The sequence below is a fragment of the Bos taurus genome, chromosome X (genome assembly GCF_002263795.3).
Source record: "Bos taurus isolate L1 Dominette 01449 registration number 42190680 breed Hereford chromosome X, ARS-UCD2.0, whole genome shotgun sequence".
Lineage (NCBI taxonomy): Eukaryota > Metazoa > Chordata > Mammalia > Artiodactyla > Bovidae > Bos > Bos taurus.
Window position 1 is genome coordinate 106436380 of NC_037357.1, and position 21471 is coordinate 106457850.

The window sequence follows — 21471 nt, forward strand, 5'->3', positions numbered from 1 at the left end:
GACTGGGCAAGAGATAGTAACAGGGGAATGTAATACCTGATTTACTCAATATTAACAGCAAGAAGAATAATTTTAAGACTAAATCAGAGTTCTGTACTATCCAAAAACCATTCAAACTGCTTATACTTGATATTTATTATGCAGATCAATGAAAAGCATAGTAAGCTGCTCTCCCTCACTCTAATGTTGTTGTTCAAGATAAATCTTCAGCAAACAAATGACAATTAACACTTATTCTCTGTCCTACAGTCACAAACCACTAAGAACACCTTACTCAAGTTCTTGGGATCAATACAACTGCCGTATTTCCCAGCTTAGATATTTGGTCAACAATATGTATCATGGGCTTCCCAGGTGGCTCAGCAGTAAAGAATCCATTTGCAATGCTATAGACTACCCGCAATGCAGGAGATGCAGGATCGGTCCCTGGGTGGGAAAGATCCCCAGGAGAAGGAAATGGCAGCCCACTCCAATATCCTTGCCTGGAAAATCTCATGGACTGAGGAGCCTGGTGGGCCACAGTCCATGGGGTCACAAGAGTTGCACACAGCTTAGCATATAAGATCAGATCAGATCAGTCACTCAGTCGTGTCCAACTCTTTGCGACCCCATGAATCGCAGCACACCAGGGCTCCCTGTCCATCACCAACTCCCGGAGTTCATCCAGACTCACATCCATCGAGTCAGCGATGCCATCCAGCCATCTCATCCTCTGTCGTCCCCTTCTCCTCTTGCTCCCAGTCCCTCCAAGCATCAGAGTCTTTTCCAATGAGTCAACTCTTCGCATGAGGTGGCCAAAGTACTGGAATGTCAGCTTTAGCATCATTCCTTCCAAAGAAATCCCAGGGCTGATCTCCTTCAGAATGGACTGGTTGCATCTCCTTGCAGTCCAAGGGACTCTCAAGAGTCTTCTCCAATACCACAGTTCAAAAGAATCAATTCTTTGGCACTCAGCCTTCTTCACAGTCCAACTCTCACATCCATACATGACCACAGGAAAAACCATAGCCTTGACTAGATGAACCTTTGTTGGCAAAGTAATGTCTCTGCTTTTGAATATACTGTCTAGGTTGGTCATAACTTTCCTTCCAAGGAGTAAGCGTCTTTTAATTTCATGGCTGCAGTCACCATCTGTAGTGATTTTGGAGCCCAGAAAATTAAGTCTGACACTGTTTCCACTGTTTCCCCATCTATTTCCCATGAAGTGGTGGGACCGGATGCCATGATCTTTGTTTTCTGAATGTTGAGCTTTAAGCCAACTTTTTCACTCTCCACTTTCACTTTCATCAGGAGGCTTTTAAGTTCCTCTTCACTTTCTGCCATAAGGGTGGTGTCATCTGCATATCTGAGGTTATTGATATTTCTCCGGGCAATCTTGATTCCAGCTTGTGCTTCTTCCAGTCCAGTGTTTCTCATGATGTACTCTGCATAGAAGTTAAATAAACAGAGTGACAATATACAGCCTTGACAAACTCCTTTTTCTATTTGGAACCAGTCTATTGTTCCATGTCCAGTTCTAACTGTTGCTTCCTGACCTGCATACACATTTCTCAAGAGGCAGATCAGGTGGTCTGGTATTCCCATCTCTTTCAGAAATTTCCACAGTTTATTGTGATCCACACAGTCAAAGGCTTTGGCATAGTCAATAAAGCAGAAATAGATGTTTATCTGGAACTCTCTTGCTTTTTCTATGATCCAGCAGATGTTGGCAATATGATCTCTGGTTCCTCTGCCTTTTCTAAAACCAGCTTGAACATCAGGAAGTTCACGGTTCACATATTGCTGAAGCCTGGCTTGGATAATTTTGAGCATTACTTTACTAGCGTGTGAGATGAGTGCAATTGTGCGGTAGTTTGAGCATTCTTTGGCATTGCCTTTCTTTGGAATTGGAATGAAAACTGACTTCTTCCAGTCCTGTGGCCACTGCTGAGTTTTCCAAATTTGCTGGCATATTGAATGCAGCACTTTCACAGCATCATCTTTCAGGATTTGAAATAGCTCAACTGGAATTCCATCACCTCCACTAGCTTTGTTCGTAGTGATGCTTTCTAAGGCCCACTTGACTTCACATTCCAGGATGTCTGGTTCTAGGTCAGTGATCACACCATCGTGATTATCTGGGTCGTGAAGATCTTTTTTGTACAGTTCTTCTGTGTATTCTTGCCATCTCTTCTTAATATCTTCTGCTTCTGTTAGGTCCATACCATTTCTGTCCTTTATCAAGCCCATCTTTGCATGAAATGTTCCTTTGGTATCTCTGATTTTCTTGAAGAGATCCCTAGTCTTTCCCATTCTGTTGTTTTCCTCTATTTCTTTGCACTGATCTCTGAAGAAGGCTTTCTTATCTCTCCTTGCTATTCTTTGGAACTCTGCATTCAGATGTTTATATCTTTCCTTTTCTCCTTTGCTTTTCGCTTCTCTTCTTTTCACAGCTATTTGTAAGGCCTCCCCAGACAGCCATTTTGCTTTTTTTGCATTTCTTTTCTATGGGAATGGTCTTGATCCCTGTCTCCTGTACAATGTCACGAACCTCAATCCATAGTTCATCAGGCACTTTATCTATCAGATCTAGGCCCTTAAATCTATTTCTCACTTCCACTGTATAATCACAAGGGATTTGATTTAGGTGATACCTGAATGGTCTAGTGGTTTTCTCCACTTTCTTCAATTTAAGTCTGAATTTGGCAATAAGGAGTTCATGGTCTGAGCCACAGTCAGCTCCTGGTCTTGTTTTTGCTGACTGTATAGAGCTTCTCTATCTTTGGCTGCAAAGAATATAATCAATCTGATTTCGGTGTTGACCATCTGGTGATGTCCATGTATAGAGTCTTCTCTTGTGTTGTTGGAAGAGGGTGTTTATTATGACCAGTGCATTTTCTTGGCAAAACTCTATTAGTCTTTGCCCTGCTTCATTCTGTATTCCAAGGCCAAATTTGCCTGTTACTCCAGGTGTTTCTTGACTTCGTACTTTTGCATTCCAGTCCCCTATAATGAAAAGGACATCTATTTTGGGTGTTAGTTCTAAAAGGTCTTGTAGGTCTTCATAGAACTGTTCAACGTCAGCTTCTTCAGTGTTACTGGTTGGGCCATAGACTTGGATTACTGTGATACTGAATGGTTTGCCTTGGAAACGAACAGAGATCATTCTGTCGTTTTTGAGACTGCATCCAAGTACTGCATTTCAGACTCTTTTGTTGACCATAATGGCCACTCCATTTCTTCTGAGGGATTCCTGCCCGCAGTAGTAGATATAATGGTCATCTGAGTTAAATTCACCCATTCCAGTCCATTTCAGTTCGCTGATTCCTAGAATGTCAACATTCACTCTTGCCCTCTCTTGTTTGACCACTTCCAATTTGCCTTGATTCATGGACCTGACATTCTAGGTTCCTATGCAATATTGCTCTTTACAGCATCAGACCTTGCTTCTATCACCAGTCACATCCACAGCTGGGTATTTTTTTGCTTTGGCTGCATCCCTTCATTCTTTCTGGAGTTATTTCTCCACTGATCTCCAGTAGCATATTGGGCACCTACTGACCTGGGGAGTTTCTCTTTCAGTATCCTATCATTTTGCCTTTTCATACTGTTCATGGGGTTCTCAAGGCAAGAACACTGAAGTGGTTTGCCATTCCCTTCTCCAGTGGACCACATTAAACCACCTGTCTATTTCATCACTTCTGTCTATTTCATGCCTCAGCTTCTGTGCTGGAGGATTTAGAGGCTCATGCTAGGAAGGAATGTTCAACTTAATTAGAATTCACCTGTCCTTGGGGCTGATACATTAGCAGGGAGAAGAGGCTGGTGCACTTGTGTTAGTGGACAGTGTAGATGAGTTGCGTTGGTGCTAAAGGACTCTAGACACAGCCACGCAGGACATGAGCACAATAAGAGGTGGAATGAATTACAGGCCCTTGTACTGGTTTGCACTGGACTGTTGGCCTGTAGGGTACACAATACAAATTGGGATCTGTTGCTAATAAACAAAACACATCTTGAAATCTGTAAATTAATTAAAAGGAAAATGTAGCAAACCAGTAGGCCAAAAAGGAAAAAGCAGGAGGCTCACCTGTGTAAAATTATACCTTAAACCCGTATACTCCTCACCTTAGGTCTCAATATGCTACAATTATAAAGGAAAAGAAAGAGTGGTTTTTGAAAGCAGCAGCATGGTAGTATCAATGCAGTTGGACTCATAAAACAAGGCCATATCACAGGATCATGGGCTCAAAACGCCCCAAGTTACATCACGAGCATCATGGTTTAATTTTCTTTGACTTCACTTCATTTTGTTTCTGGAATTGGCATTTAAAATTTCTGAACAAAGAAAACAACATTTCAAACACACTGCTTCTGTCTGATCTAATGTCTCCATTCCTCAACCACAGGGCCTGCGTAACACATTTTTTTTCTTCAGCAATTGATCAATTGAAGATTAAGGAATTTGGCAACAGACACCTAAGGTGACAGGACAATAATGCACTTGAAGTGTCACAGAACACAGACAGGATTCCCTAGGGCTGTGAGTGAAATGCATTCTTCTTTGGCTAATGAGTTCTGAAAAAGCACTGTGGGTCCTAGAGACATACTCTATTAATAAAATGGCTCCAAGAAATGAAATCACACAAATATTGGAAGTTTGTCCTAATCTGAAGCAAAATTTCTACAGTCTTACTGTCTACACAGTTAATATTGTCAGGTTTTTAAAAGTACATATGTTACTAGCCTCTTACCTTCTATTGGTTTGCTATGCCACACAAGACAGGCAATTAAGGAATGTGCAAAGTGGAAACTATATTGGCACAAGTGAAGATTCACACACATAACACAGACTTCATAAACATCATCCATTATCTATCATTCATCTGTTGCAGATTTTGGCAAATATGCACTCTGCCTTTTCTTTAAACCTAATTTGAATAGTACATTTTTTTTTTTTTAACAGTGAATAGTACATTTAAAAAAATCAGTCAGAAACAACAAATGCTGGAGAGGGTGTGGAAGAAAGGGAACCCTCTTGCAATGTTGATGAGAATGCAAATTGACATGGTCACCATGGAGAAGAGTATGGAGATTCCTTAAAAAACTAGGAATTAAACTACCATACTACCCAACAATCCTGCTACTGAGCATATACCAAGGAAATGATAATTTAAAAAGACACGTGTACCCCAATTTTCTGTGTCTGTGTGTGTGCATGTGTGTGTGCTCAGTCCTGTTTGATTCTCTGTGATCCCATGGGCTGTAGCCCACCACACTCCTCTGTCTATGCCATTCCCCAAGCAAGAATACTGGAGTGGGTTGCCATTTCCTCCTCCAGGAGATCTTGCTGACTCAGGGATCAAACCTGTGTCTCCTGCACCTCCTGCATTAGCATGTGTGTTCTTTACCAGTGAGACACTTGTTCATTGCAGCACTATTTACAATAGCCAGGACAAGGAAGCAATGTAGATGTCTATCAACAAATGAATGTATAAGGAAGTTGTGATACATATACACATTGGAATACTACTCAGTCATAAAAAGGAATGTATCTGAGTCAGTTCTAATGAGGTGGATGAACCTAAAGCCTACTATACACAGAGAAGCAAGTCAGAAAGAGAAAGACAAATATTGCATATTAACGTGTGTGTATGTATGTATGTATGTGTATATATATATATGGAATCTAGAAAGACGGCACTGATTAATTTATCTGCAAGACAGCAATGGAGAGGCAGACAGAGAAGAGACTTGTAGACTCAGTGGGGGAAGGAGAGGGTGGGACGAATTGAGAGAGTAGCACTGAAACATATGCATTACCATGTATAATATTAGACAGCCAGTGGAAATTTGCTGTAGGACGCAGGGAGCTCAAACCCGATGCTCTGTAACAACACAGAGGGGTGGGAGGTGGGAGGGAGGTTCAAGACGGAGGGGACATGCATATACCTATGGTTGATTCATGTTGATATATGGCTGAAACCAACACAATCAGTTCAGTTCAGTCACTCAGTCACGTCCGACTCTTTGCGACCCCATGGACTGCAGCACACCAGGCTTCCCTGTCCATCACCAACTCCCGGAGTTCACTCAAACTCATGTCCATTGAGTCAGTGACGCCATCCAACCATCTCATCCTGTCATCCCCTTCTCCCGCCTTCAATCTTTCCCAGCATCAGGGTCTTTTTCAATGACTCAGTTCTTTGCATCAGGTGGTCAAAGTACTGGAGTTTCAGCTTCAGCAGTGGTCCTTCCAATGAATATTCAGGAATGATTTCCTTTATGATTGACTGGTTGGATCTCCTTGCAGTCCAAGGGACTCCCAAAAGTCTTCTCCAACACTACAGTTCAAAAATATCAATTCTTCGGCACTCAGCTTTCTTTATAGTCCAACTGTCACATTCATACATGACCACTGGAAAAACCATAGCTTTGACTAGACAGACCTTTGTTGGTACAGTAATGTCTCTGCATTATAATATGCTGTCTAGGTTGGTCATAACTTTTCTTTGAAGGAGCAAGCGTCTTTTAATTTCATGGCTGCAGTCACCATCTGCAGTGGTTTTGGAGCCCCCAAAAATAAAGTCTGTCACTGTTTCCATTTTTCCCACATCTATTTGCCATGAAGTGATGGGACCAGATGCCATGATCTTAGTTTTCTGAATGCTGAGTTTTAAACCAACTTTTTCACTCTCCTCTTTTGCTTTCATCAAGAACCAACCCAACATTGTAAAGTAATTATCCTCCAATTAAAAATAAATAATTAAAATTATTATATAGTTAAAAAAATAAAACCAGGAGGTTTTTCACTGTGGTTAAGTAAAGCAAAATTATTCATGCAACTCTGGCAAAAAGAGCAAGGGGCCTATGCTAACAGTAGAAATGAAGCTGATAGGAGTAATCTACTTGTGCCTCCTAGCCTGTCAGTGGGTCCTATGTCTGCTTTGTTGCTCCTGAATGTCATGAAGCAACATTCTTAACAGGATGCCAAAGGGCCCAAAAGGGTCTACCACATGATCAGTGAAGCAGACAACAGCTGAATGAAAACAGCATCTTAGAGCCGAAAGACATCTCTTGGCTAACATCTCCTTAGTTAATACCATTCTTTATGATATCGCCGATGACCATTCACTGATTCCCCCTTCTCTGTTAACTGAGTTCATACAAATGGGGCTGGGGTAGAGCAAAGAGGCCAACTATCTCTCACCCAATTGTGTCATGTGTCACAGCATCTAAACGGGAAGTCAAGTCCTAAAAGAGTAACTGGATAAACTGGCCCAAACAGCTGGTGTTCTTGCAGTGTTGGGACAGGTGGTGATGTTTTCCTTTGTGGCAACCAAAGGGAAAGGAGAGTGGGAGGGATAAATTAGGAGGTTGGGATTAACATATACATACTACTATATATGGGCTTTTAAAATATGAGTATTTTACATTACTTCTACTCTTCACTTGACTACACTATTTTCCCCCAGAAAATATAGTGTGAAACATTGAGGCAGGATTCTGAATTTTATTACTGACTTGCTATTCATTCAGTGAGTAGTTACTGAATTATATACTGGGAATCATAGCAGTTGCTGACAATATAACCATGAAAAAGGTACAGTGGGTTTGGGGAGCATTGTATTCATTTCTCCTTAGGGAAATACTAATACATATAATTATATAATGAAGTGATAACAAAAATAAGCCAAACACAAGATAGTCTGTCTTGGTTACACTGATAATAACAATGTAATCAGCTGCATGAGCTTTTAAATCTGCAAAGGAATAATACCATCTCCCAACTTCTGTCGAAGAGCAGCCTTCTCTTCCTCTTGGTTTATTATACTGTGACCCCACCATGCAGTTGTTCAAGTAGGAACAACTTGAAGTTTAAACTATTATAGGAGCAATACACTATATAAAAGCTTATTCTTTGTGACCTGGAGGTAAAACAAACATAATATCTCCAAATGATTTAAATAGGACCAGACGTACTTGAGTTTTTATTAAACATTTGATAGAGAATTAGCATTCTACCATCTTCAAGCATAAGGCTAAATTCTTTATCCTTCAAATAATTACTTTCTGTTGTATAACTGCTTTTTAAGATCATTAAAATTTTATCATACAGAGTCCATATCTTACTCATCTTTCTACTTGCATTTCCATAGGTAAAAGTGCTTGGCACGTAGTCAGAAATTAGTAACTGGTATCTGAATGAATTGCATAGTTTATATCTGCATCAATGGAGCATTTTATTGAACATAAGTTTTCAAAATCCCATAAGAGAATTCCTTGGCAGTCCAGTGGTTGGGACTCAGAGCTTTCACTGCCGTGGCCTGGGTTTAGTCCCTGGTCAGGGAACTAAGATTCCACAAGCCTGTGGCATGGCCAAAAAAAATTTCCATAAGATACGAAAATATCAAAATTTTTGTCTCTGAAACCCGGAAAAACTTTACTACTCATTTACTTTAATTTTTTTTATTTTTTGGTGATACTGTAAAAGCATCATTTTATAAGAATGACAGTTGTCTATTCTTTTCTAGTTTTAAGAGAAATGCATGTAGCTTATTGTATTGTTGTGATCCATGTACATACTATTTTATGTGTGACTTATTTTTGCTGTTATTATTAACCAAACTGCTTGTTTTTCATGTGGCACATAATCATCACCATTTTAGAATTTTTATGCATATCCATTTAAAACTGGGACAGTTTTATTTTTTAGGCTCATAACAGGGATAAAATATTTGTTAGATTTCTTCATGTTTCTTGGTGTTTCAGGTTCTTCAGGAAACTCTATTAATATCTGTGCTTTATGAATCATTTGATATACTACTACTACTACTAAGTCACTTCAGTCATGTCTGACTCTGGGCGACCCCATAGACGGCAGCCCACCAGGCTCCCCCGTCCCTGGGATTCTCCAGGCAAGAACACTGGAGTGGGTTGCCATTTTCTTCTCCAATGCATGAAAGTGAAAAGTGAAAGTGAAAGTGAAGTCGTGTCCGACCCTCAGCGACCCCATGGACTGCAGCCTTCCAGGCTCCTCCGTCCATGGGATTTTCCAGGCAAGAGTACTGGAGTGGGGTGCCATTGCCTTCTCCAATTTGATATACATGATATATCAAACATATCTAACACTGGATATCTGTTTGAGTTGACAGAAGATAACTTCTGGCACATTTTAATATATTGATTAGGCAACTTTTACCAATTTTGAAATTACTTATGGATTCTTAAAGATTTTAAATGATCGAGCACTATTTTTAAAAAATTAGTATTTGGGCTTCCCTGGTGGCTCAGACAGCAAAGGATCCACCTGCAATATGGGAGACCTGGGTTCAATCCCTGGGTTGGGAAGATCCCCTGGAAAAGGGCATGGCAACCCATTCCAGTATTCTTGCCTGGAGAATCCCATGGACAGAGGACCCTGGCGGGCTGCTGTCCATGGGGTCACAGAGTCAGACACGACTGAGTGACTAAGCACACATATATGGGCTTCCCAGGTGGTGCTAGTTAGTGGTAAAGAACCCACCTGCTAACGCCTGCCAATGAAGCTAGATGTAAGAGATCTGAGTTCTATGCCTGGGTCGGGAGATCACCTGGAGAAGGGCATGGCAACCCGCTCCAGTATTCTCACCGGGAGAATTCCATGGACAGAGGAGCCTGGCAGGCTGCAGTCCACAGTGTTGCACAGAGTCGGACACGACTGAAGCGACTTAGCAGCAGCAGCAGCATAGTGATTTATGGGATCATCCCTGGTGGCTCAGATGGTAAAGCATCTGCTTACAATGCGTGAGACCTGGGTTCGATCCCTGGGATGGGAAGATTCCCTGGAGAAGGAAATGGCAAACCACTCCAGAACTCTTGCCTGGAAAACCCCATGGACAGAGAAGCCTGGTAGGCGACAGTCCATGAGGTCGCAAAGAGTCGGACACGACTGAGCAACTTCACATTTATAGTGGTTTATAGTATGTATAGTGACTTTTCTAAACTACTCCTGTAACGACTATAAGTTTATCGTGTTCACTAAGGTCCCTGTTTCCTTAGCTTAGTGGTCTAGCATTTGAATTTTCTTGAGGGGTCAAGAGGGGCCAAGAGGGCCCGAGAGGGGCGGGGCCGGGCGGGGCCGGGCGGGGCCGAGCGGGGCCGAGCGGGGCCGAGCGGGGCCGAGCGGGGCCGAGCGGGGCGGGGCCTAGAGGGGCCGGGCGGGGCCGGGTCGGGCGGGGCCTAGAGGGGCGGGGCCGAGAGAGGCCGAGCCGGGCCGAACGGGGCCGGGCCGAGAGAGGCCGAGAGAGGCGGGGCGGGGCCGAGCGGGGCCGAGGAGCGGGGCCTAGAGGGGCCGAGCGGGGCCGAGCGGGGCGGGGCCTAGAGGGGCCGGGCGGGGCTGGGCGGGGCCGGGCGGGGCTGGGCGGGGCTGGGCGGGGCCGGGCGGGGCGGGGCCGAGAGAGGCCGAGCGGGGCCGAGCGGGGCCCAGCGGGGCCGAGCGGGGCCGAGCGGGGCCGAGCGGGGCCGGGCCGGGCCGAGAAAGGCCGGGCGGGGCCGAGCGGGGCCGAGACGAGCGGGGCGGGGCCGAGAGAGGCCGAACCGAGCGGGGCGGGGCCGAGCGGGGCGGGGCGGGGCCGGGTGGGGCGGGGCCGAGAGAGGCCGAGCGGGGCCGAGCGGCGGGGCGGGGCCGAGAAAGGCCGAGCGAGGCCGAGAGAAGCCGGGCCGGGCCGGGCCGGGCGGGGCAGGGCCGAGAGAGGCCGAGCGGGGCCGAGCGGGGCGGGGCCGAGCGGGGCCGAGCGGGGCGGGGCCGAGCCGACCGGGGTCCAGAGGGGCCGAGCGGGGCCGGGCGGGGCCGGGCGGGGCCGAGCGGGGCCGAGACGAGCGGGGCGGGGCCGAGAGAGGCCGAACCGAGCGGGGCCGGGCCGAGCGGGGCGGGGCGGGGCCGGGAGGGGCGGGGCCGAGAGAGGCCGAGCGGGGCCGAGAGAGGCGGGGCGGGGCCGAGAGAGGCGGGGCGGGGCCGAGAAAGGCCGAGCGGGGCCGAGCGGGGCGGGGCCGAGAGAAGCCGAACCGGGCCGAGCCGGGCCGGGCCGAGAGAGGCCGAGCGGGGCCGAGCGGGGCCGAGCCGACCGGGGCCGAGCCGACCGGGGTCCAGAGGGGCCGAGCGGGGCCGGGCCCGGCGGGGGCCGAGAGGGGCGGGGCCGGGCGGGGCCGAGCCGGGCCGAGCGGGGGGGGGCGGGGTGGGGCGGGGCGGGGCCGAGAGAGGCCGAACCGAGCGGGGCCGGGCGGGGCCGGGCGGAGAGGGGCGGGGCGGGGCCGGGCCGAGAGGGGCGGGGCGGGGCCGAGACGAGCGGGGCCGAGAGAGGCCGGGCCGAAGCGCGGCCGAGCGGGGCGGGGCCGAGTTGGGCCGCGGGGCGGGACCGAAGGGCGGGGCCGAGCGGGGCCGAGGGGCGGGGCCGAGCGGGGCCCAGAGGGGCCGAGCGGGGCCGAGGGGCGGGGCCCAGAGGGGCCGGGCGGGGCCGGGCGGGGCCGGGCGGGGCCGAGAGGGGCGGGGCGGGGCCGGGCGGGGCGGGGCCGGGCCGGGCGGGGCGGGGCGGGGCCGAGCCGAGCCGAGCCGAGCCGAGAAGGGAGAAGATTACTTTGCTAGTCTTCGCAAGAGTAAGGGATGTTATGAGGGATAAAGAGAGGCATTAGAGTCGGGTCTGAAAGATCCCCGGAGAAAGAATTGGCACCCCACTCCAGTATTCTTGCCTGGAGAATCCCGTGGACAGAGGAGCCTGGCAGGCTACAGTCCATGGGGTCACAAAGAGTCAGACACGACTGGGCAACTTCACTTTCACACATTGATAAAGGACTCAGTTCTACAAAAATATATAAATATCTGCCTAACAACAGAGCATCAAAACACATGAGGCAAAGAAAATGATAGAACTGCAAGGAGAAATACATGAATCCACAATTATAGTTGGAGACTTCAATACTACTCTATCAGAAATGGACAGGTCCACCAGGAAGACACACAATAATTAATGACGTGCACAACTTCATTAATACACTGGATCTGACTGACATTTATACAATACTTCATCCAGCAACAGCAAATCTCCGGCATACCTTGGAGATACCGTGGATTCAGAATCAAACCACCAAAATAAAATGAATATCTTAAGAAAATGAGTCACATTAATTTTTTGGTTTCCCAGTGCACATAAAAGTTATGTTTACAATATACTGTAATCTATTAATAAGTGTGCAATAGTATTATGTCAGAATAATGTACGTACCCTGATTTAAAAATGCTTTATTGATAAAAAATGCTAACCATTATCTTAGCCTTCAGTAAGTCAAAATCTTTTTGCAACAGTAATATCAAAGATCCCAGATTACCATAACATATAACAAAAACATAGGAAATCTTGTGAGAATACCAGTATGTGACACTGACATACAGTGAGCAAATGTTATTGGAAAAATGATAGACTTGCATAACACAGGGCTGGTACAAACCATCAGTTTGTAATACATGCAATATATAGGAAGTACAATAAAGCAAAGCACAATAAGATGAGGTATGCCTTTATATATTCCTCTCAATCACATAGAACACTCATCAAGATGCATTTGATTGCATAAACACCTGAACAAATTTAAAAGACTAAAAACTATACGAAGTATGCTATCAGATCATAATGGAATTAGGCTAGAAATCAATAACAGAAAGATAGCTGGAAACCCCCTATTACAGACTGAATGCTTATAATATCCCCATATTCATATGTTGAAATCCTGAGCCCTAAAGTGACAGTTATTAGCATGTAGGGCCTTCAACTCAATGGACATGAGTTTGACCAAACCCTGGGAGATAGTGAAGGACAGTAACCTGGAGGGCTACAGTCCATGAGGTCTCAGAGAGTCAAACATGACTTGACAAATGAACAACAAAGGGCCTTAGGGGTGATTAGATCACGAGGATGAATCTTTCATAAATGAGATCAGGGCCTTTATAAAACAGATCACAGAGATCTCCCTCAGACCTTCCACCATTGTGAGGACTCAGTGAGAAGATGACCATCTATTAATATTTGAAAAGATCACTAAGATTAATAACACTTTAGACCGATTGACTAAGAAAAAAGATAAGATACAAATTCCTATTATTAAAAAGTAAATAGATGACATCATTATTGATCTTATGAACATTAAAAGGATAGTTAAGAATATTATGAACAATTTTATACCCACAAATTTGATAGCCTAGGTGATATGCAAAAATTTCTTGGAAGACACAATCCACCAAAATTCACACAAAGAGAAACATATAATCTGAATAGTTATATGTGTGTGTGTGTGTGTGTTTGTATAAGAAAAGGAATCAATAATAATCAATCAATAACCTTCCCAAACAGAAAGCACTAGAGCCAGATGGTTTCATTGATGAATCGTAACAAACATTTAAGGAAGAAATTATTCCAAGTCTCTAAAAGCCCTTTTCAGAAGATAGAAACAGAGGAAATGCTTTGTAACTCATTCTGATGCCAGAATTATCCTAAAAGATAAAAAGATAAAAGCAAAGATATTACAAGAAAGGAATAACTATAATCTAATCTCTCTCATGAATGTACATTCAAAGTTCCTCTACAAAACACTAGCAAATCAAATCCAACAATGAATAAAAAGTGTTATACACCATGACTAAGTAGAACTTACTCCTGGTATACAAGGCTGGTTCAATATTTGATAATCTGTAACACATTGTTGACTGTGGGATTTTTGTAGAAACTAATGCCTGTGGCCAGTGATTTCCTACATAAGTTAATACTGAAAAGTCTCTGGTCAATAATGTTCAGGTAACAAAAGACATGTTGATACATCTCTGCTCAATAAGTAGTTAACATAATTCACTAAATCAAGAGGCTCAAGAAGAAAAATTATATGATTGTATCAATAGATGCAGAAAAAGCATCTGACAAAACCTCAACACCCTCTTGATGAAAAAAAAAAAAAACCTCTGAAAACTAATATTGTCTAGCTTTAAAGATATCATCTATTAAAAACTACAACTAACAGGACACTGAGTGGTGAGAAACTAGTTGCTTCCCAACTAAGATCAAGCATCAAGGCAAGAAGGTCTACTTTTATTACTCCTATTGATCATTGTACTAGAAGTCATAGATCACGCTAGAATAAAACATGAAAAGGCACTCTTAACGTTGGAATGTTGTTTTTCAGTCCCTAAGTCGTATCCAACTCTTTGTGACCCCATGCATGGACTGTAGCCCGCCAGGCTCCTCTGTCCATGGGATTTCCCAGGCAAGAATACTGGAGTGGGTTGCCATTTCCTCCTCCAGGGAATCTTCCCCACCCAGGGATTGAACCCCCTGCATCTCCTGAACTGCAGGCAGGTTCTTTACCACTGAGCCACCAGGGAAGCCAACACAATAAAATTGTATAGATTTGGGAAGAGATAACTGTGACTATTTGTAGATGACATGCTTTTCTATGTAAAAAATTCCAAAGAATCAAAAACAACAAAAACTCCTGGAAGTATTAAGTGATTAGAATAAGGTTTCAGGATGCAAGATTTTTATTTTAGCATGAAATAAAAATAAATGCTTAAGTATAAATTTAACAAAATGTGTACAAGATCTATGTGAGGAAAACTACAAATCCGTGATAAAGAAGATCTAAGCAAATGGAAAAACGTAGGTATATGAGAAGGAACACTTGATACTGTCAAGATATTAGCTCTTTCCAATTTGATTTACAGATTCAATGCAATTCTGGCAAGTTTACTTTTATTGTGGTAAAATATATCATGAAGTTAACCATCTTAACCTGTTTTAAGTGTACAATTCAGTAGTGTTAAATCTATACTGTTGTGGAACAGACATCCGGAAATTTTTTATCTTAAAAAAGTGAAACGCTATACTCATTGAGCAACTCCCTTTTGCGTCCTCCTCTAGCTCCTGATAAGTACCACCCTAGAGTTTGAGCACCCTGCAAAAGACATTGCTAAGATGTACAATAGATCTCTAGAACTTATTCATCGAGGCTATTTATCACATAGTGCCTACAAATAATACGGTACTGCACACTTCAAAGTAATCAAGATTTCCTTTAATAAATGAAATGTATGAATAAACTGTGGTGTGTCCACAGTTTGGATGGAGTATTATTCAGCAAAAAAGGAAATGAGTGATCAAGCCATGAAAAGACATGGAGGAAGCTTAAACATATATTATTGTATATAGTGAAAAAATAATCTGAAAAGGCTATGTACTGAATTATTCCAACTAAATGACACTGTAGAAAACACAAAACTATGGAGATAGCCAAAAAAAAAAAAAAAGTTCATCCAGGGGTGGGATAAAAAGGCAGAGCGCCAAGGATTTTTAAGGCAATGAAACTATTCTGTAAGATAATATAATGGTAGACACATGTCATTATACATCTGTCAAAATGCAGAGAATTTTGCACATAAAGACAACCCTAGTGTAAACTATGGATTTAGCTAATAATGCATCAATATTGGCTTATCAATTTTAACAAATGTACCGCATCAATGCACACCGTTTAAGGAAACTGAGGATTGTGTTAGGAGGGTATATGGGACTCTACTTTCTGCTCAATTTATCTGTAAATCTCAATCTGTTCAAAAGAATAAAGTCTATTAGTTTAAAAACAAAAAGTAGGCTGAAAGAACTTGGATGAGGCGGGTGTACTGCTGCTATGTCCCTGCAGTGACCAGATGGCCCCTAAGTTATCATGTCACCACCAGGCCCGAGCACCTGTAACAAGCTGGCACCTGATGAGAACTGCCCCACTCCTGTGCTTGCAAGAGCACCTCCATGTAAACCTGACACCTGGTCGCTACAGGACTCACACAGTTCATGACCACGAGGTCACAATTCAAAAAGGCCCTCTTTCAAGTGCTGCCTGCGAGAACCACAGCTCATCTGTCAGGCAGGGTCAAGGTCGTGGACTACAGGGTAGCAAGTTCTCATGGAAGAGGATTTGGAACCACAGGAACTTGAGAATGAGAACTCAGGTTTACAGAGCAGATCCATGTGTATGAAGCCTCTGGGTTCATACAGAGTCCAGACATGACAACTAACCTCCCCGGGGCCACACAGTCAGAAAGTGACTTAGAGGGGACAACACTCAGGCGGTTTGGCCCTCACCCTGCAGGCCCAAGCCATGACATGAATGAAGCGTTCTCTGGTTTTCCATGCTTCACAGTCATCAAGTGCTTCCCACAAAGTCTACCCATTGTGACAGGATGGAGAATCTGCCTTCTGAGAACGCAGAGTGCTCATCAGGCATCAGGCTTTGTCCCAAGTATTTTACTTTCAGTAACTTATTCACTTTCCACAGCAGCTTTATGCTCAGCCATCTCCATCGGAAGCAACTTAGTTTCACATCAAAGGAAATTTGGTTGGCACTGCCATAGTTGTACAAAATAAGAGAACTAGGAAACATTGTCTCTTTTTCTGAGGTGCCCAAATTTTTCTGGGATTGCACATGAGGAAGGAGGGAAAGATGGCTGCTCATCACATTAACTGCTTTGGATACTCCTGCTTTTACCAGGGCACTCACTGTACTTCAAAGAGTCATTCTTGTGAGCCATTTATCAACTGAAGAAATCTTGAACAAAGGCAAGAAATTTCACTGAGCAGTGATGCACCATGGCTATCTTCATAGCATACACGTGACTATTCAAAGTATAAACACACATGTTTATCCTATAAGCTATGCAGTAGCAGAAAACAAAAACCAGATAGTAAAAGCAGAGAATTAAAGCTATTACATACAAGCCGCACGGCTACCTCAGTCAGTAGAGCATGAGAGTCTTAAAGACATTAAATACAGATAATGGAGATCTAATATATGGATTATTGGCATGCTTGAAAGAAAATTCCTGAACAAATGTAACAGCAATATTTAGAGAAGACAATAGAGTTTTCAGAAGCTGAAGAAAAATGTTAATCTTCAGATGAAAAGGTCTTGTCAGGATCAAAACAAAATTAACAAAACTTGTTCAATATCTGAATATGAATGGTTGGCATTTTGAATTTCAAACATTAAGAATGCCATGGACTTTCAGGGAAGAAAAGAGAGTATTTGCCTTAAAGGCACAAAATCAGGCTTCTCCTGAAAGTCAGAGTAACAGGAAATAAAAGAATAGAACGTAATACCGGTAAAGGGAAAAAGTTGTGTTTGACTCAGTAACTCCATATCAAGTCTTATGTGAAAGCCACAGAAATCAATTTAATTATATATACACTCTGAAGATTCCACCCTCTCTGAAAGGACTCATCAACATTCAAAAATTTAATCAAAATAAAACCTTTGAAATAGAAGTACATAGTAGAATTCCTGAAGGTGAATGTGGAAATCAACTAAATATAAGTAAATCTGAATAATTACTGTAGATATGGTTTAAAAATACTGCAAACGTTAGCAATTCAAATTTCAACGTATTTCAGTTTTGAAAAATAATTTAAAAAAATACTTTGGTTCAACAGTCCCTCCTTTCCAAATATATGCTGAAAACAAACATTTGAAAAGGTTGACTGTGGTTTGCAGTAAAACATCAAGGATCTTTCATCAAGTTGAGATTTTAACTTTATTTCTCTAATTTATGATGTGCACTGTGACGCAAGTAGAGTTATTTATTAAGGTCTAACTCTTACCTGAGTATAAACTTCATAAAGGGATTGTGTCTGTGAATCATGCATGATACCTTGAACAGTGCCTGGTACATATTAAATACTTCACACATGTTTGTACTATCAATTTATAAATGAATAGAACTTACCTGGGAAATTACAAGTTTCCCAAAGGTCCCCACTGGTGGTACCTCTTACGAAATCCAAAGTCTTCTGGAAGCGGTTCTGTAGTGTGAACTGACTGTACCTGTAATTAGACAGACAATAAGATGAGTTGGGGGGAAAAGTAACTCAACTTACTTAAAGGATGAAAGGGAAGTCATGAGGCAAAGTATACACAGGTGAAGGTCAACTTCTCTCTAAGTAGTGTTTCCTGGTCTGGCTTTTATTTAAGTTCCTCAAGTCTGTCAGGCCTGAAGAGTGGGACTGAAAAGCACTGATGAGAGAGAAGTCTCTGTCTGATCATGATGGGTTTGTACACAGACGTCAGTGGGCTGCAGAGAGCAGTTGTTCGAAGAGAGTTGTTCCCTGAGAGTGTGACCAGCCTTCTGCCCTGGGAAGACCTCTGAAGCCAGCGCTCCTCGTTTTGTGGGGTTGTTGAGTGTGGCCCTTCAGGGTGCCAGGACCACCAGGATGGCTGTGCACCAGAAGGAGGAGTGTACCTCCTGCAGTTTTTGACTGAACGTGACCAGCCACATGAGGATGGACCACGAAGCTACAGAGCTCCGTCCCGCTGGGACCCCAGGGAGCCAGTGTGGCGTGGGCACCTTGGAGGTCTCTCTGCCCGGGGACGGCTGAGGGCAGCTGCCCAGGACCAACCCCTCCAGCTCTCCAGATGCCTGACCGCATGGAGTGGGCTCTGCTACTACAGAACGTCCTCAAGGGCCGGTGATGTCACAGAGCCCACAGGGGTAGGCATGGGCAGAAGCCCAGAGGTGAGAGGCTGCTGTTTTGCAGGGTTGGGGTGCACGTGGCTCCCTGTGGCCTCAGTGAGAGGTGGTCATGGTGGGAGGACCCAGGGAGGGCAGCTGGAGCAGACAGCTGAAGGGCCAGCCCAGCCTCTGTTTCGGTGCCTAAGCATCTTGTCTGTAGAAGAATGAACAGGAAAAGCTCCCACCTCACTCAACAGCATTTCCCCTCATGAGAAGAGGACTCAGAAAGCAGTGTCCACTCAGGCACATGCAGGGGGGCTGGGGGGGTTTGCACGAGGAGAGGAGCATCAAGGGTAGATGTCAGTGTCCCCACCTCACCCCCATGACCGACCACTCTGTGAAGCCCACAAACTGCACAACTGTTCCAGGGGGCCCTGCCCACACTCCTTAGAGTTAACCCACTCCATCCCCCAAACTAATTCTCCTTTCCTCACTGAACTTCCCCCACCCTGGAAATATGTTTAAAAGATTAGCGTTTCCAGGCACTGCAATTGATTTGGCTTATTCTTTCCAATTTAACTTTGGCACATTTAATGTAGCACAGCCATGTACTCTCAGTACAGCTGGCCAGACAGCTGGCCAAAGAGCGGGCTCCATGGAGAATGCGGTGCTTCTCCCCAGTGTCAGGTCCACAACCTTGACCTCAAGGCAGCCACTCCAGCCCCACAGCACATGGAGCAGCAGCCAGGAATGGGGTACTTTCCACGTATCATTCCGCTAACCTCCTGCAGCTCGGCCCACAGGGATCGCTTCTGGGGTGAGGGGATAATCCGTGTTCACAGCCCATTGAGTTCCTGGCCACAGCTGCAGAAATGTCAGTAAGGTGCCAGCTGTGGGCAGAGTTGCCTGGTGATCCAGTCTCTTTTCTGCTGAAGCAGTTTGTCAAGGCTGCCAGAAAGTCCAGGATGGAGCTTTATCACTTGGCTGGATTAGCTGTGGGTCACTGACTTGGTTCCCACGTTAGTTACCTAGTATTCCAGAGTGTAACCATGGTGCTTGTTTGTATCAGGGTATGTATCTTGGACAGTTCCCAGGTTTGACGATTTAAGAGCTCAGCTTTCAGAGTGTTCAGTGCTATACGTTAGGAGATTCATGACAGGCTCTGAGCAGGGCGGCAGGAGAATGGTTTTCATGAACTATCTCAGTGGTGTAGGTCAGATCACCTGCAGATGAAACGCTTTCTGACAGTGTGACTGTAAATCTCACCGTCTGGAAGGCGAACTTGTAATTCCTGGGGGGAACCACAGAGCAGCACTGCAGCCCTTACTGAATCAGGAGGGGATTGCCCTGCCTGCATCAGCCTCATATCCCGGCTTCCTCCCAGGAGTCTGGGGGTCCAAGGGCAGGATCCGGCAGGTCAGAGCGGGTGGGTAGGTGCCTCCCAGTGACTCCTCCGCATGCGCAGACAGGTGGGGCTCCTCCTGGCTGCTTGCTTCCATACCCAGCCCTGTCTCCCCATGGTACTGACATTAAGGCGCTCCTATTGCCCCGTAAGTGTTCCCTGTCAAGACCCCGGCATTGATGCCTCCAGGTCCTCCTCTTTGCACTGTCACCTCCCCTCCGAAGTTACACACAGCCCTGGTGGTCCACCTCCTCACGTGCACCTCACTCACGCCCCAGGGTGGTACTTAAGGGCAGCGGTTGTGCGGGTTTTACCCAGGATTGGTCCCCCGTGCACTGAGGGCACCCCATCCTCTGTGCCCTGATCACACCAGGTCTGGACCCACCATCGCAATCAGGGCTGGTCATGCCCTGGTCTCCCTTCTGACTAAGCCCAGTGCCTGAGTTGGTGGGGGGCGGGCTCTCGCCCTTTGCTCTCTTCACACTCCTTGCTCATTCATTCACACAGTTGCTCAGAGGACATGGGGATGCTTATCCTAGCCTCCCTTCCCTGTGTGCCAGGGTCTCCTCTTACCTGTTCACACCCCGGCCAGTTACACTGAAGTGTGGAGCACCTCCTTCGTTCCTACACCCCGTCTGAGCACTCCAAGGTGATGATGCTGGGAGGATTGCTCTTTGCTTAATGGGACCAACTGGGCACTCACCCCGTGGCAGTGGCCATGCTTTCCTCCACCCTGTTCACATCACCAGCCCAGGAAACACTACACACTGGTTTTCTCCTGCTTACAGCCCGTGTAGTGAAACCAGTGTGCTAGGTTTGCAGGGCTCCTCCTCCTGACCTCGTTCACACAGCCCTGCCCCATTTCATCAGTGAACTCGTGGTTTGCTCTGTTCAGAGCCTGTCAACTTCCACCTTGGTACTAAGGGTGTGAAGATTCTCCTGTGTGGTCTGTTCACATCCTCACAGAGGAAGCGAGGACCTCCTCTTCTCCTCTCTGCCGTTCTCACTTCCCTCGTGTGTCCCATTTCTGCACTGACAGACCAGAGATCATTCTCTTTCCCTGTTCACTTTTGTAGTTCAGTCATCCCACTGCACCAAGTGTGTGGGGCTCTTTCTATTTGCCATGTTCACATTCCTGCCCAGGTACTTCATGGTACTCGTGGGTGGTTCCTGATCGTCTTTGTCCTGTTCACTTCCTCTGTCCACTGATGCTATTACAGTTATAGTATACAGGGCTACTGTTCTTTACACAGAAAACTCTGGTGAGTTACAGCAGCACAGGGATGGGGCAGGGCTCCTTCTTTGCTCCATGAGAATACTCTGCTCAATGACATCACTGTACTGATGAAGCCAGAATGCATCACATCCCCAGGTCACATCCCCGGTCCAGCTAACCCTCTACAGTGGGTAGGGGTTCCTCTATTGCCTCATTAATATTCTTGGCCAAGTCACACCACTGGTTATGGGTCGGGGCTCATCCTCTATGCCCAGCTCACACTGCTGTGCCCTGGGCCCTGTTCCCACTCCCCTCTTGTGAGAGATGCTGGGTCTTTCTCACATCGCCTATAAACTT